The 14,146-nt window shown below is 47.1% G+C and overlaps 1 protein-coding gene across 1 annotated transcript in view; it reads left to right on the top strand.

Moving 5' to 3' along the window:
* gfra1b (gdnf family receptor alpha 1b) overlaps nucleotides 1-14,146 on the top strand; it is a gene marked incomplete at both ends in the record, with an annotated part of 30,202 nt that overhangs the window by 2,813 nt on the left and 13,243 nt on the right. The window lies entirely within an intron of this gene.

Raw genomic sequence — 14,146 nt, 5'->3', positions numbered from 1 at the left:
TAAAAAAAGCCTTTCCAGGTGAACTAGAATGTAACTTTATGGCGAATTATATGTGAGAACACCTCAGTGAGTTTCTTGTCTTTGAAATTGAGTGTTTAACATGTTTTTTGAATGATTTTTCAAGGTGCCCACCCACATCCATTGTATGACCTAAACGGTGGTAGAGCAATTATCAGACTTTCTCAAAAGTGCTAGTTTTGTCAACGGTTTGATCTGAACCATTGTATATGATCATAAGTAACCTTAAAACAGGGCTAACATGCATTTTACCTTTACTACTCCTTTAAGCCTTTGGTATAATATGGTGCTGTTAAGCCTTTGGTATAATATGGTGCTGTTAAGGCTTTGGTATAATATGGTGCTGTTAAGGCTTTGGTATAATATGGTGCTGATTAGCCTTTGGTATAATATGGTGCTGTTAAGCCTTTGGTATAATATGGTGCTGTTAAGCCTTTGGTATAATATGGTGCTGTTAAGGCTTTGGTATAATATGGTGCTGTTAAGCCTTTGGTATTATAGGGTGCTCATAAGCCTTTGGTATAATATGGTGCTGTTAAGGCTTTGGTATAGTACAGTGTTGTTAAGCCTTTGGTATAATATGGTGCTGTTAAGCCTTTGGTATAATATGGTGCTGTTAAGCCTTTGGTATAATATGGTGCTGTTAAGCCTTTGGTATAGTACAGTGTTGTTAAGCCTTTGGTATAATATGGTGTTGTAAAGGCTTTGGTATATTAAAGTGTTGATAGTACGATGTTGATAAGCCCAGTAGGCCAGCGGGATTACAGTGATCATATGTTCCACATCAGAACCAGCTAAATGGAAGCGTGACTGTATTATGTCCAGTACTCAAAGCCCATCTCACAAATCCGCCTCTATTTGACGTCCACCCTTTTCCCCTCACCCCCGCTCCAGCTTTCCTTTGCCGTTATCCATCACAAAAGTCTTTTATCCAGTGTTGTGGCCTGCATACACTAAGAGCAGTCATTAAGCATTGAGCTGTCCGCCCCCCGAGCGCTGAGGCAGCTCCGCCTGCCGTCCTCAGCTCCCGGGCTGCGATGCTGTAGTCAGGCCCGCACACGCCCGCTGCTCACAGAAGGACCCGCTGCTCACAGAAGGACCCGCCCTCCAGAGGGTGTACTGTGTTTGTGTTGGTGGGGTGTGTGAGCTCTCTGGGGCAGAGAGGGCCGTAGGTGGAGCTGTGGCGCTCTGGTGGAGGGCACAGGTACTGCGGTGCGGGGACGCAGCCAGGAGGTCGCACACCATGTGCTTTGGCATCAGTCCAGGAGGAGGAGTGTTGGTTTATGGAGGAAGAGGAGTGCTGGTTTATGTAGGAGGAGGAGCAGGAGAGCTGGTTTATGGAGGAGGAGGAGGAGGAGGAGGAGTGCTGGTTTATGGAGGAGGAGAAGTAGTGCTGGTTTATGGAGGAGGAGGAGCAGGAGAGCTGGTTTATGGAGGAGGAGGAGGAGGAGGAGGAGGAGTGCTGGTTTATGGAGGAGGAGAAGGAGTGCTGGTTTATGGAGGAGGAGGAGGAGGAGGAGGAGGAGTGCTGGTTTATGGAGGAGGAGGAGGAGGAGGAGGAGGAGGAGTGCTGGTTTATGGAGGAGGAGGAGGAGCAGTGGTGGTTTATGGAGGAGGAGGAGAAGGAGTGCTGGTTTATGGAGGAGGGGTGCTGGTCTATGGAGGAGAAGGAGTGCTGGTTTATGGAGGAGGAGGAGGAGTGCTGGTCTATGGAGGAGGAGTGCTGGTTTATGGAGGAGGAGAAGGAGGAGGAGGAGGAGGAGTGCTGGTTTATGGAGGAGGAGGAGTGCTGGTTTATGGAGGAGGAGTGCTAGTCTATGGAGGAGAAGGAGGAGTGCTGGTTTATGGAGGAGGAGAAGGAGTGCTGGTTTATGGAGGAGGAGTGCTGGTCTATGGAGGAGAAGGAGTGCTGGTCTATGGAGGAGAAGGAGTGCTGGTCTATGGAGAAGAAGGAGTGCTGGTCTATGGAGGAGAAGGAGTGCTGGTTTATGGAGGAGGAGGAGAAGGAGTGCTGGTCTATGGAGGAGGAGGAGAAGGAGTGCTGGTCTATGGAGGAGGAGGAGTGCTGGTTTATGGAGGAGGAGTGCTGGTCTATGGAGGAGGAGGAGAAGGAGTGCTGGTCTATGGAGGAGGAGGAGAAGGAGTGCTGGTCTATGGAGGAGGAGGAGTGCTGGTTTATGGAGGAGGAGTGCTGGTCTATGGAGGAGGAGGAGAAGGAGTGCTGGTCTATGGAGGAGGAGGAGTGCTGGTCTATGGAGGAGGAGGAGTGCTGGTCTATGGAGGAGGAGGAGGAGTGCTGGTTTATGGAGGAGGAGAAGGAGTGCATCCAATGAGCAGGGTCGGCGGTTCCAATCCCGGCTCCTCCTGTCCACATGTCCAAGTGTCCTTGGGCAAGACACTGAATCGCAAATTGCTCCCAATGAGCAGGCTCGCACCTTGCATGGCAGCTTCCGCCATTGGTGTGTGAAAGAGTGAAAGAGGCCATTGTAAAGCGTTTGGATAAAAGCGCTATATAAGTGCAGTCCATTTACCATTGCAGTAGGTCAGTGCTCTTACTGGGGGCTGATGCTGTATGGTTAGTCGGGGTTAGTTAAAGTTATTTAGGGTAAGTTGGGGTTAGTTAGAGTTATTTAGGGTTAGTTAAGGTTAGTTAGAGTTATTTAGGGTTAGTTAGAGTTATTTAGGGTTAGTTGGGGTTAGAGTTATTTAGGGTTAGTAAGAGTTATTTAGGGTTAGTTGGGGTTAGAGTTATTTAGGGTTAGTTGGGGTTAGAGTTATTTAGGGTTAGTTAGGGTTAGTTAGAGATATTTAGGGTTAGTTACGGTTAGTTAGAGATATTTAGGGTTAGTTACGGTTAGTTAGAGATATTTAGGGTTAGTTAGGGTTATTTAGGGTTAGTTAGGGTTAGAACATTTCATGCTCACCACATGTATTCCTTCATGAATCCATATTACCAGCGTAGAAAGGAAAGTGAGGGAGAGTTCAGCCTTAAAGGAGAATGTTCGTTTTTGACAACCTGGACCTTATTTACGGCATATTATAAGACTCACCGAGATAAGTTTGGTGTAATTCGCCTGTAGAAAGGCCTGTAGAAGCAACAAGCTACCTACGATCGGCTTGTTGGTGCCTGGAATATTGTGTGCAATATGGCTGAATTTATCAGATTTTGAGGATATAGATTGACTTAGCCGATTGTAGTGTAGAGAATTTGAGCCGCGAGTGTAGCCTACAGACGGAGAATAGCCAGTCTGCGCGCTGTGCGCATGCGTGCTGGAGCAAGTGGGGAAGCTATATTTTGTTTCTAAAGACATTTCTAAAGATTATATTACAGAGGCATGTGAAAACTGCAACAAGCCCCCACTAGCGATTCATAAAAACAGATTGATGAAAACAACCGTTTCGTGGCAGAAAATAGATTTTTTAGAAGCTGCATTCTCAGTGCCCCGTCCGCCGCCATTACATGGATATACTTGGCTCGCGCTGGATTTTAAATTTCTTCTACAAGCCTCCGAATTACACCAAAGTTATCTCTGTGAGTCAAACATCTTATACAGTAATATGCTGTAAATAAGATCCAGGTTGTCAAAAACGAACATTCTCCTTTAATGAAATGATGGAGGGTGTTTCTCACGCTCAAGTTTGGCTCGTGGCTCTAAAAACCCTGCCTGTCTTCAGAAGAAGCAGTGCCGGGGTGCAGGTGATCTTACAGCAGGAGAATGAAACTCACACAGATATACATATTTGGTCGGGGCAGCGGGGGAGTGTATTTCAACCAGCCCACAATCGCCCGTCTGTGTGGCTCCTCTGCCGGTCCAGACACGGGGAGGCAGGGCCCGGCTGGGGGCCCCGCCTCCCCCAGGGACTCCTCACAGCTGGGGACCCTGGCAGCCAGGGACGACTGCTGCACCAGCCAGCAGCTAAAGCCAATACGCGGAAAAACTAGAGAGGTTCCCAATTGACATGATTGATGTTCAAGTTCACGTGCAAATTCTACAATTTATTTGTCACATTGTAACATTATTCCCTGAATCGGAACACATTCAGGTGTGAAAGTGGCCTTAGACACTGTGAGGTTCAGATGAGGTACAGAGGTCTAGAGAGCTCTTCTCTTAGCTCTAAACAGAGTAGAGTTACAGAGAAACGTTTAGCTGACCTGAATCCCCTTACAGCCCACCCTCTCCTTAGAGACCTGCCCCTCTGAAGACAGCGATCCTCTGGTGAGATGCAGGGTAAAACGTCCCTCCAGAGAGCCAATCAATAGAGTCCACGTCTTAAGCGAAACCTGAAACAGAATGCACAAGAGAAACATCGATTGTCCTGAAAAAGGAACTGTTTCCCAAAATTATCTCTATTTCAGGGAGTGTGTTGATCATGGCCTGTTCTCATATGAGTCGCACCGTGTAAATCAAACCAGGCACGCCCCCGACATCAAACCAGGCGCGCCCCCGACACTGGGACATCACTGCGCAGGCCCACCATCTGAGAACACAATGCCTGGTTCTGGCCCACCATCTGAGAACATAATGCCTGGTTCTGGCCCATCATCTGAGAACACAATGCCTGGTTCTGGCCCACCATCTGAGAACACAATGCCTGGTTCTGGCCCATCATCTGAGAACACAACGCCCGGTTCTGGCCCATCATCTGAGAAGAACGCCAATGTTCTGCCTCCGACATGGATCAATGGGAGTCCAGCATTTCAAACACAACAGAAACATTGCTAAACGTTTATTCCTGGCTGATCCCCGCCCTCCACCGCCATTAATCAACCTGTCAGCTGGGTGAGGACCAGAGTATTTAGAATTGATCCAAACACGGAAAAGCACAATCTGAGGGTCGTGCCCAACATGTGGAATCAAGTCCAGGACAGCGTCAGAGCCATGAGGGTGCAGGACACCATGCTGTTATTAGTCTGTAGAGAGACCATAACGGCCCATCGAGAACTAGAGAGACCGTAGAGACACCGCAGTGGCCCACTGAGAACTGGAAAGACCATCGTGGACAGTTGAGAGCTAGAGAGACGGTAGTGGTGTACTGGGTTACTAGGAAGGGAGGATGGAAGGAGGCCCGTTCAGCAGATTGAAAGGGGGCCGTCGTTGAGTGTGTGGTCGACACCGGACCCACCGACACCGGCAACAGTGTCTTTGATGTCTGAACGCTGTCAGCTGAAGGGATCACCTGTCGTCTCGGGAGAACATGTAACAGATCTGCAGGCCTCGGCTAAGAGGGAGAGCAGGAGACCAATAGAAAGGCACGGGGGGGGGGGGGGGGGGAGAGCAGGGGACCAATAGAAAGGCCCGGAGGGGGGGGGGGGGGGGGGGGAGAGCAGGGGACCAATAGAAAGGCACGGGGGGGGGGGACAGCAGGAACAGCCCAGGGGAGAGGGGGGAGAAAATATACCACTTTACTGGATAAATATCAGAAATCCATTTGCCAAAGCATGACCTCATTCCTGGACTGTCTGCAGGCCCTGGGGTGCTCCTGCTGGTAGGGGCCTCATTCCTGGACCGTCTGCAGGCCCTGGGGTGCTCCTGCTGGTAGGGGCCTCATTCCTGGACCGTCTGCAGGCCCTGGGGTGCTCTTGCTGGTAGGGGCCTCATTCCTGGACCGTCTGCAGTCCCTGGGGTGCTCCTGCTGGTAGGGGCCTCATTCCTGGACCGTCTGCAGGCCCTGGGGTGCTCTTGCTGGTAGGGACCTCATTCCTGGACCGTCTGCAGGCCCTGGGGTGCTCTTGCTGGTAGGGGCCTCATTCCTGGACCGTGTGCTTTCCCTGGGGTGCTTCTGCTGGTAGGGACCTCATTCCTGGACCGTCTGCAGGCCCTGGGGTGCTCTTGCTGGTAGGGACCTCATTCCTGGACCGTCTGCAGGCCCTGGGGTGCTCTTGCTGGTAGGGACCTCATTCCTGGACCGTCTGCAGGCCCTGGGGTGCTCCTGCTGGTAGGGACCTCATTCCTGGACCGTCTGCAGTCCCTGGGTGCTCTTGCTGGTAGGGGCCTCATTCCTGGACCGTCTGCAGGCCCTGGGGTGCTCTTGCTGGTAGGGGCCTCATTCCTGGGTCGTGTGCAGTCCCTGGGGTGCTCTTGCTGGTAGGGGCCTCATTCCTGGACCGTCTGCAGTCCCTGGGGTGCTCTTGCTGGTAGGGGCTGGGGTTCTGACTCGGGCTCTGAACCCACTGCATTCTCTAACAGCAGGTCACATGGGAGGAACCACACACTCTCAATACACTCAAAATGTTGGTCAAATTTAAAGTTGAACCAAATCTTTGGAGTGATTTTGTGTTGTTTTGAGCTGATTTGGAAAACAGTCTTGTCCTATTTCTCTCCACTTGTCCTGTCTCTGTCTCCTTGTCCTGTCTCCTTGTCCTGTCTCCTTGTTCTCTGTCTCCTTGTCCTGTCTCCTTGTTCTCTGTCTCCTTGTCCTGTCTCCTTGTCCTGTCTCCTTGTTCTCTGTCTCCTTGTCTTGTCTCTGTTTCCTTGTTCTCTGACTCCTTGCTCTGTCTCTTTGTTCTGCCTTCTTGTTCTCTGTCTCCTTGTTCTGTCTCCTTGTTCCCTGTCTCCTTGTTCTGTCTCCTTGATCTGTGTCCTTGTTCCCTGTATCCTTGATCTGTGTCCTTGTTCCCTGTATCCTTGTTCTGTCGCTAGGTCACGGTGTGGCAGCCATGGTGCTAGACTTGTTCAGACAACATGTTTATGACATCATTAATCTAAAGGGAGAAGCCTGAGAGGAAGAGTCTGAGAGGACTGGAGTCTGAGAGGAGGAGTCTGAGAGGGAAGGAGTCTGAGAGGAGGAGTCTGAGAGGACTGGAGTCTGAGAGGAGGAGTCTGAGAGGAGGAGTCTGAGAGGACTGGAGTCTGAGAGGGAAGGAGTCTGAGAGGGAAGGAGTCTGAGAGGACAGGAGTCTGAGAGGAGGAGTCTGAGAGGAGAACAGTGCTTTGAGGGTCGATCATTTGTCTGAAGGAGATTTGTAACTAGAACCGCATGGAACATCTACAACATGAGAAGGATTCACCCTTTCCTCACTGACCGAACAGCGCAGGTGCACATCCAGGCTCTGGTCATGTCCTGTCTGGACAACGTCCCTTCTCCGTTCTCTACACTGGCTCTCAGTAGCAGCTTTTTAAAGAGTTAAAACAAAACATCGAGAAGCAGCGTTCAGTTTTTATGCTCCACATATCTGGAACAAACTTCCAGAAAACTGCAGGTCTGCTGCAACTCTTGGTTCTTTTAAAACAAGCTTGAGCTATGTTTATCTGTAAACTGCACTGTAACTTTTATTCCTGTATTCTATTTGTCCTGCTTTTTGTTTTAAATGTCTATAATGTCTTGCTTTTTCTTTTAATGATTTTAATGTCTCATGTAAAGCACCTTGAATTGCCCTGTGGCTGAAAAGTGCTATATAAATAAACTTGCCTTGCCCTGATTAAAAGGGCTTCACAATGAGTTCCTTTGATTAGCGTGGTCATCATCTCAGCTCACTGACCATAACTGGACACGCAGCGTTACTCGGAAACAGCTGGGGCACGGTCGATGACTCATCCAGCATCATCCTGTGTGATGATGTCTGCTTTTATACAGAATTTAAAAGAAAAAGGTTGCCCTTTGAAGACAAACTCCTTTGTCTAGAGCTTTTATTTGGACGTGCCTCTCAGTAACCCAGACGCAGCTCATCCGACTCTCATCCCAGTGCACTGCCCAGGGGGAGCGCAGACAAAGGTGCTCCGGATTCAGGGGCTCATTCAGACGGCTCTCCAGTGAGATTCCACTCAGCTGAGTAAGGAGGGTCCGGGAGGGGTTCGTCTCCGGGGTGTGGCCCGGCCATTATCCCAGTACTTACTGAAGAGGAGATGAATTGCAGGCCAGTACCATCAGTCAAATAGTGCCTTTATATAATACTGAATAGAGCATCGATTTGTTCATTAATCATTTTAAAGACGTGGACCATGTGGTTATTTTGACTCTCAATCATGAAGTGGTTTTAATCTGGTTTAGTTTGGTTTAGTTTGGTACTGGTTCAGAGTGGTGGTTTAATGTGGTTTAATGTGGATTGGTGTGTTACTGGTTCAGAGTGGTGGTTTAATGTGGATTGGTGTGTTACTGGTTCAGAGTGGTGGTTTAATGTGGATTGGTGTGTTACTGGTTCAGAGTGGTGGTTTAATGTGGATTGGTGTGTTACTGGTTCAGAGTGGTGGTTTAATGTGGTTTAATGTGGATTGGCGTAGTCATGGAGAGTGTTGTATGGTATTCAGTAGTCAGGTGACCTGATGATTTGAAGCCTTGTCAGAGAAAAGAGAGTTCCTGAGGAATACACACACACACACACACAGTGTGCATACACCCAGTATAATAGACACACCACTCTTACAGTATAACACACACACACACACACACACACACACACACACACACACAGTATAACACACGTACACAGACGCCCAGCAGACCCCCAGCTGAGAGAGATGAGGATGAAGACCAGCCCAGTGAGGAGGAAAGGCTGAGGACGGGGGCGGGGCAGGGAGGTAATCACGGCCCTGAGCCCGGGGGCAAAACCCAGGATGAGGGCGGGGGCGTGGCAGGGGGGGGGGGGGGTAATTACAGCCCTGAGCCCGGGGTCAAACCCCAGGATAAAACCCCATGTGCTCCACGAGGCTCCAGTCAGGCATAGAACTACTACAGTATGTTACACTGGCCTCTAGCATCAACACACACACACACACTGTTTAGCTGTTAATGCATGGAGATGTGGAGCTGGGCCCCTCAGGGTAAATGACTTGTCGGCTGATGATAGGATATATCAGTATTTATACGGTATTAGGCATTGATTTTCCTCTGTATCAAGAGGCTTTGACAGCCAGCGCTGTTATTAAGCTGTTATTAACCTGTTATTAATTATACACAGGAGGCAGGACGCCATAAAGACCTTGGAGGAGTCTCCATCTTCTACACACACACACACACACACACACACACACACACACACTCCTACCTGATAAAAACACTAATTCACTCAACAAGGTCATACATCCACGGAGACAAACTGTAATTGACACGGTCTCCTAAACTATTCCCAATGTTGAAACCTCATAAAAGCTACACAAACTGTGGGAATCAGAGCCGTCTGTGCACAGATCCACTAATTCACTCAACACTGCCAGACGTCTGCAGAACAAGGACACACACTGCTGCTGTCCTCATGTTCTGAAGTAGAGCATTCTTACAGCATCATAAAGACTAACACACCCGGATACGGCCTGGAGTTGCTCATGTATATCTTTATGATGATGATGGCAAGGCAAGGCAAGGCACGTTTATTGGTATAGTACATTTCAGCAACAAGGCAATTCAAAGTGCTTTACATGAGACATTAAACGCATCAAGACAAAGTGCAAGAAACACATAAAAGGTCATATAAAAGGAAAGGCAAAAAAGGACATTTAAAACAAAATGCATGGTACACTGCAAAACCATGATGGTACAGTACACTGTATAACCAATCTACCCTCTGGGGCTAATGTGCTTTTCTTCTTCTTCTACTACAGCTTCTGTTTCTTCTTCTACTACCACCACTATAGCCTCTGTTTCTTCTTCTACTACCACAACTATGGCTTATGTTTCTTCTTCTACTACCACAACTATAGCTTCTGTTTCTTCTTCTACTACCACCACTATAGCCTCTGTTTCTTCTTTTACTACCACAACTATGGCTTATGTTTCTTCTTCTACTACCACAACTATAGCTTCTGTTTCTTCTTCTACTACCACAACTACGGCTTCTGTTTCTTCTTCTACAACTACGGCATCTGTTTCTTTTTCTACTACCACAACTATGGCTTCTGTTTCTTCTTCTACAACTATGGCTTCTGTTTCTTCTTCTACTACCACAACTACAGACTCCAAGTTTGTGTCTGCAGACCGGAGACTTTGAGAGGGCAGGTAATGGCCGTGGCAACTGTCAGTCATTGTTTAATTTTACCAATCAGAGGCTTACAATCGTCTGTCAATCAAAAACGAATTACTACTGCTACTGCTACTGCTACTACTACTACTACTACTACTACTACTACTACTACTACTACTACTACTACCACTACTACTACCACTACTACTACTACAACCACTACTACTACTACTACTACTACTACTACTACCACTACTACTACTACTACTACTACTACTACTACTACTACTGCTACTGCTACTACTACCACTACTACTACTACTACTACTACTACTACTACTACTACCACTACTACTACTACTACTACTACTACTACTACTACTGCTACTGCTACTGCTACTACTACTACTACTACTACTACTACTGCTACTACTACTACTACTACTACTACTACTACTACTACTACTACTACTACTACTACTATAGAACATTCATTCATAGACAGAAACAGATGAGCCATGAACAGGCTGTTTAGTAGTATAATAATACTGAGGGCTGCCTCAGGCCTGATGAAGCTTTAACGCAGAGGTCTTGACACATTCCCTTTAGTATCACGCCATGAGGGTTGGACCTTTGATTTCTTATTATCATGATCATTATTGTCATGCTTGTGAATTGTGATCCATGGAGAATGTTCAGTGAACATACAACCAGTACCTCAGTATCGGTGACCCCGCCCTCAGGCCGTCATTAAGGGCTGTTAAGAACCCCCTCTAATCTGCCCTGACTGTCATAGAGATGGTCTCTCCATGGCTCCTCCTGGTCTCTCTGTGTGAGGGGGTGAAGGGTCAGATTCCTGGCTGTCTCTCAGGGCATATCAAAGACAGCCGGCCGGCTAACGTTGCAGGGCTGCAACATGAGGAAGGGAGGAACACATCATGTGTTCAGATATGAAGCAAATAGGTTTGTGACCCCAGAAACAGCGCCTCAGTTAGATGACTACAGGAGAACAATGACGTGTTCGCGTAAAGCCTGTAGGTACAGCCACTTAGAGCTGGCTCTGATTCCACACACACACACACACGCACACACACACACACACACACCACACACACACACACACACAGAATGCAGGCATCACTGATAGTAAGAATAGATCGTGAGATATTACCAGCTTGTTATGGGAGTAATTGTATAGGTTATTGGAATATAATTGATCTGGTCTAAGACCTAGAAAGCTATTTGTGGATATGGCCGGTGCAAGTATGGCCCATTAATAAAGCTTCATCTGGAGGTCCAGGTGTCTCATTCCATCGGACTTGTTGTGAGGCTGAACTAGTCTTCTCTCCTCACCCTCTCCAGACAAGTTCAAGAAGTGTAGGAGCACGACAAGACATGGAGCATCTCTGGATTTGTTTCATTAGCCTTTATTTAACCAGGTTTGGACCCACTGACCTTATTCACACGACGGACATTTGCTCAAGTCTGGCGTAATCAGGTGGGAGAATGAGGAAGTGCCCGTTGACTCCAATGTTAAAAGATTGCTGTACTAATACACTTCAAGAACCAAAATAGTCAAAATAATCATTGTTTTTGCGTTTGGAAATACATGGAAGTAAATGAGCCATAGTTAGCCGTCAGCTGCATTCACTTGCATGTATGTAACGCAAAAACAACGGCAGTGAAAAACAATCGGAGTCTGGTTATGATGACTTTGTAATTCTGAAAGTGTATACTGTTTGTTATTTTGACTATTTAGGCTCTTGAAGTGTATTAGTACAGCAATCTTTTAACATTGGAGTGAACGGGCACTTCCTCATTCTCCCACCTGATTACATCAGACTTGACCAATATGGCGGCTGCATGAATGAGGTCAATTGAGATTAAAATCTCTTTTTCAAGAGCAACCTGACCAAGAATGGCGGCAGTACAAACAGAAAGTAGATCTGTAGATTAAATATCATCTCTTGATAAAGGTACATAGTACTCCATGTACATACTGTAGTACTGGTGTGTATACATAGTACTGGTGTGTAAATTGTACTGGTGTGTACAGAACGTTTGCATCACCCATTAAGGTCCTTCTGTGTAAATGAGGTAAATCAATGTGCATGTAGTTCCCAGGCAGATAGAGCCTTTCTACACCCATTAGAGTAGCTGCGTCTCCTGTGGTCCATTTCTGAAGCAAACCGTGGATTCTCTTGTGCTGCTCATGCTCGGCTCATTTCCTCAACAACATCCCATCTGGCTGAGAGACTTTTCAATGCTAACTGTGTTACAGAGCGAGGGGAGGAAGGGCAAACGGCCCCCTTGATAATCCAAGGCAGGTATTTGCAGGCAAACTAAATGCTCAGTTAGGGATATGGCTGTGTGGTGGTAGCCGTGTTCAGGTCATCTACTGTGTGAGTAGACGTGTTCAGGTCATCTACTGTGTGAGTAGACGTGTTCAGGTCATCTACTATGTGAGTAGACGTGTTCAGGTCATCTACTGTGTGAGTATACGTGTTCAGGTCATCTACTGTGTGAGTAGACATGTTCAGGTCATCTACTGTGTGAGTATACGTGTTCAGGTCATCTACTGTGTGAGTAGACGTGTTCAGGTCATCTACTGTGTGATGGTAGATGTGTTCAGGTCATCTACTGTGTGATGGTAGATGTGTTCAGGTCATCTACTGTGTGAGTAGACATGTTCAGGTCATCTACTGTGTGAGTAAACATGTTCAGGTCATCTACTGTGTGAGTATACGTGTTCAGGTCATCTACTGTGTGAGTAGACATGTTCAGGTCATCTACTGTGTGAGTATACGTGTTCAGGTCATCTACTGTGTGAGTAGACGTGTTCAGGTCATCTACTGTGTGATGGTAGATGTGTTCAGGTCATCTACTGTGTGAGTAGACATGTTCAGGTCATCTACTGTGTGAGTATACGTGTTCAGGTCATCTACTGTGTGAGTAGACGTGTTCAGGTCATCTACTGTGTGATGGTAGAGGTGTTCAGGTCATCTACTGTGTGATGGTAGACGTGTTCAGGTCATCTACTGTGTGATGGTAGAGGTGTTCAGGTCATCTACTGTGTGATGGTAGATGTGTTCAGGTCATCTACTGTGTGAGTATACGTGTTCAGGTCATCTACTGTGTGAGTATACGTGTTCAGGTCATCTACTGTGTGAGTATACGTGTTCAGGTCATCTACTGTGTGATGGTAGATGTGTTCAGGTCATCTACTGTGTGAGTATACGTGTTCAGGTCATCTACTGTGTGAGTAAACATGTTCAGGTCATCTACTGTGTGAGTATACGTGTTCAGGTCATCTACTGTGTGATGGTAGACGTGTTTAACAGTTAAAGTACACAGACACACCTCACAAAGAAAGAGAGAATGTGAGGAGAGTAGGAGAGTGGAGTGTGTATTTACTGTGTCTTTATTCAGTGGCGTGTTCTTTTACTGTGTATTTATTCAGTGGCGTGAGTATTTCCTATTTTTATTCTGTAGAATGTGTATTTACTGTGTATTTATTCAGTGGTGTGAGTATTTCCTGTGTATTTATTCAGTGGAGTGTGTATTTATTCAGTGGCGTGAGTATTTCCTGTGTATTTATTCAGTGGTGTGAGTATTTCCTGTGTATTTATTCAGTGGTGTGAGTATTTCCTGTGTATTTATTCAGTGAAGTGTGTATTTATTCAGCCGTGTGAGTATTTCCTGTGTATTTATTCAGTGGCGTGAGTATTTCCTGTGTATTTATTCAGTGGTGTGAGTATTTCCTGTGTATTTATTCAGCGGTGTGAGTATTTCCTGTGTATTTATTCAGTGGAGTGTGTATTTATTCAGTGGCGTGAGTATTTCCTGTGTATTTATTGGATCTTGGCTGTGAGATGGAGGGGAGCAGCAGAGTAAGACGTCAGTCAGAAAACCTCCAGGACTCCGGCTCTTTCTGCTGCCGTCGCACTTTCATCCTCAGCCCACTTAAGAGCAGCCGTTTTTTGCTGCGCTCTCGTCTTTCCGTAAAGACAGAGACGTACGGGAAGCTTGGATCAGTAGAAACACACATTCCAGACCCAAAGGTCATGTTAGAGTGATTCTGTGATGACCCAAAGGTCTCTCCATTAGAAACTCTACTGTGTTCTCCCTCTACCCTCCTCTCTCCATTAGAAACTCTCTCTCTCTCTCTCTCCTCTCTCTCTGTCCTGTCTCCCTGCTCTATGCGGTGATCTCTCTATCTTTCTCTCTCTCTCT

Source organism: Borostomias antarcticus (assembly GCF_949987555.1).
Source record: "Borostomias antarcticus genome assembly, chromosome: 22".
NCBI lineage: Eukaryota > Metazoa > Chordata > Actinopteri > Stomiiformes > Stomiidae > Borostomias > Borostomias antarcticus.
This window is presented reverse-complemented; position numbering and strand designations above follow the sequence as displayed.